The sequence below is a fragment of the Carlito syrichta genome, unplaced genomic scaffold (genome assembly GCF_000164805.1).
Source record: "Carlito syrichta isolate Samal-C Ts95f unplaced genomic scaffold, Tarsius_syrichta-2.0.1 Scaffold136559, whole genome shotgun sequence".
NCBI lineage: Eukaryota > Metazoa > Chordata > Mammalia > Primates > Tarsiidae > Carlito > Carlito syrichta.
In genome coordinates this window covers 1,741-5,084 of record NW_007080655.1, presented here as the reverse complement: position 1 = coordinate 5,084, position 3,344 = coordinate 1,741, and positions in this window count along the sequence as shown.

The window sequence follows — 3,344 nt, the reverse complement described above, 5'->3', positions numbered from 1 at the left end:
GGAGCGCGGAGAGTTCCCAGGCAGAAGCGCGTTCGGGCCCCGCCCGAGAGGACGCGTCCAAGCTGAGTGAGGCATTTCTCGCGTCCAAAATCAAGACAAAAAACACGCTCGTGTCCCCGCGAAGGCATGTGCGGGCCACGGGGTCCAGGCTCCGGGAGGGTTGTACTACCTTGGGTCCCTGACTGTGTCCACCACTCCTAAGAGCAGGGGCCACCCAGGGCCTCCCCTGCAGGGGCACAGGAATGGGCAAAGGGCAGATGAGTCAAGCGCAGATCGCCCTGGGAGAGGAACTGGGGAGCCCCCGGCCATTGGCAGGCCAAGGTCTGTTTGCAGATGGGGCTGGCTGCTGTGAGAACTGACCACCGGACTGGCATCCAAGGCCCACGGGGAGCGCACCCCCCCCAGCCAGTGGCAGGCCAAGGTCTGTTTTCAGGGTGAGTCTGGCTGCTGTGAGAACTGACCACGGGACTGGCATCCACGTCCCACGGGTAGCCCCCGGCCAGTGGCAGGTCGACGTCTGTTTTCAGATGAGTCTGGCTGCTGTGAGAATTGACCACGGGACTGGCATCCACATCCCATGGGGAGCCCGCGGCCAGTGGCAGGCTGAGGTCTGTTTTCAGATGAGTCTGGCTGCTGTGAGAACTGACCACAGGACTGGCATCCACATTGCATCCTCATGCAGAAGCCAGCCCAGGAGAACAAATAAAACCAAACTCAGAAACAAGAGCTGAAGGAGAGACCCCACTAGCGGCTCCTCCCTGCCCAAGTGGCAGGCCCAGCCACGCCCTCCTCTGCCACTTTTTGTTTACATGGGTTGGCTCAAGTTAGTCTCTTTCACCTGCACCCAAAAGGTCCTCACAGCTGTTACCACACCTTTGAGCTTATGTGCAGGCTGCAGCGTCCCCGGGCAAGTCTGCCTGGTGCCTGACAGACTATGGATACCCGGCACCCCTCTCCCTCATGCCCCTCTGCCAGACCCTTGGGAACAGCCATCTCCAGTGTCCTCAGCCTGATGAGCACCTATTTCTTGCAGGGATTCCTTCTAGAACATCCCCCCAAGTTTCCTACCCTAAGCCAAGCACCTGCCCACTGCACTGCCCAAGTCACCCTCACAGGCAGCTGTGGTGTCCCCAGAGCCTCCTCTCACCCAGCAGCCTCGGGCTCCTTCAGGGAGCCCTCTCCTCTGTCTCATGGGTCCCTTGGCTTCCTTCACGCAGCCTTTTACCTCTCACCCAACATCTTGCCAAGGTATGAAATCTCCTCCTCCCAGACTCTGTTTCACCGTCTCCAAATGGCAAAACCCAACCAAGATCAGCCCTGATCATTCATCACCACAGGGCCTGACTACCATCCAGGGCAGTGGTCACGGTGACGCCACGGTCCCAGCCTGGGATGGAGGGACGCCTGCCTCGTAGGACCAGAGTGACCCGCAGTGACACCACGGCCCCAGCCTGGGATGGAGGGACGCCTGCCTCATAGGACCAGAGTGACCCGCAGTGACGCCACGGCCCCAGCCTGGAATGGAGGGACGCCTGCCTCGTAGGACCAGAGTGACCCGCAGTGACGCCACGGCCCCAGCCTGGGATGGGGGGACGCCTGCCTCGTAGGACCAGAGTGACCCACAGTGACGCCATGGCCCCAGCCTGGGATGGAGGGACGCCTGCCTCGTAGGACCAGAGTAATCCACAGTGACGCCACGGCCCCAGCCTAGGATGGAGGGACGCCTGCCTCGTAGGACCAGAGTGACCCACAGTGACGCCACGGCCCCAGCCTGGGATGGAGGGACACCTGCCTCGTAGGACCAGAGTGACCTACAGTGACACCATGGCCCCCAGCCTGGGATGGATGGGCACCCCCTCATAGGACAGAGTGACCTACAGTGACACCATGGCCCTAGTCTGGGATGAATGGACACCTGCCTCAGAGGAGAAAATGGCCCATAGTGACACCAAGGCTCAGCCTCAGATGGATGGACGCCTTCCCCCCATAGGACGGTCTCCTGAAGCCTTTGACTCCCCCTCCCATGCCTCAGAGACATGGGCTCCGGCTTCTTCCCAGAGAAAACAAACATCATCAGAAGGGAGCCTCATGTGGCAGTCCTAAACCCAACCCTGCATCCCTCATCCGTTCTCCTTCAAGTCACCCTGGGACCTGCCCCTGCCCTCCTCTACTTCCACCATTTACTGTCCGTGACTGCCCAAACTCCAGCTCTCCCTCTCCACAGGATTCTGGGTGTCAGGAGCAAACTGCATCTCTCCCATCTGAAAACACACACACAAAACTTCCCAGGGGCCAGGTGCAGTAATTCACGCTTGTAATCCCAATGTTTTGGAAGGCCAAGGCAGGAGGATTGCTGGAGCCAGAGAGTTCGAGGCTGTGGCGAGCTGTGATGGTGCCACCGCACTCCAGCTTGGGTGATAGAGTGAGACCCCTGACTCACAAAAACAAAAAAGTCCTCCCATGATGCTGTTTGCCCAGGCAGCTGCCACTCTGGTTCTTTCTGCCCTTGCAAATTCTCTAAAGGACTTCCCAGCATCACCAGCACTTCCACCCCATTCTGTGGTGAGCGGTACTGGGGTGGCCCCATCACTCCCAGACGCAGCTCCTCCAGCTAAGGGTACGGGAACGAGGCCCTTGGGCTCCCTGGAGGGCCACACGCACAGCTGCACACATGTGGGGCTGTGGGATCCTTTCATTCAGTCGGGGACAGGTGTCGAATGAAGCCTGCATGCAGAGGACACCCCTCCCAGAGTCTCGCTGGGAGGCAGAATGACAGGTCATGGAGCACTGATTGTCTCTGGGTCCAGGCATCGGAAAGAAACTACGTAACCTCTTCCCGGTTCCAGATTTAAAACCTTTGGAGGCAGACGTTTCCATTCATGTTTTCCTGTGGGTGGCACTGCTTTGGCAGGATGGTGTGGCGTTCATGTGGAAGACAGGCTGCAGGTGGAGGGGCTGCAGAGTCCAGCGTGCCTCAGGGGTCCCTTGCGCACCCTCTCCCCACCTGCCCCTTCGGAGCGGTCACCCCAGATTTCGTCCTCAGCCAACCGGCCTCTCTGTGGATGATGATCACCCTACCTCCGAAATCCCCAAACTGTCCCCACCTGGCAGCTCTTCAGCCCAGGCCTGGAAGGCTGGGGGCCAACCCACCTCCTCCACCTGGCCAGCCCACAGCAGCACTTCCGCATCCTGACACCCTCCCGCTCTGTCCTCTCCGGCAGCCCCAGGCATCCACCCACCAGAGGCCCTGCCCAGAGCCGGGAGCCTCCTTTTCTCTGATCTGCCCACACTGTCCCCACAGCGCCCCCCACCTCCCCGCAACTGCCTCTCTGCCCCGTGGTGCT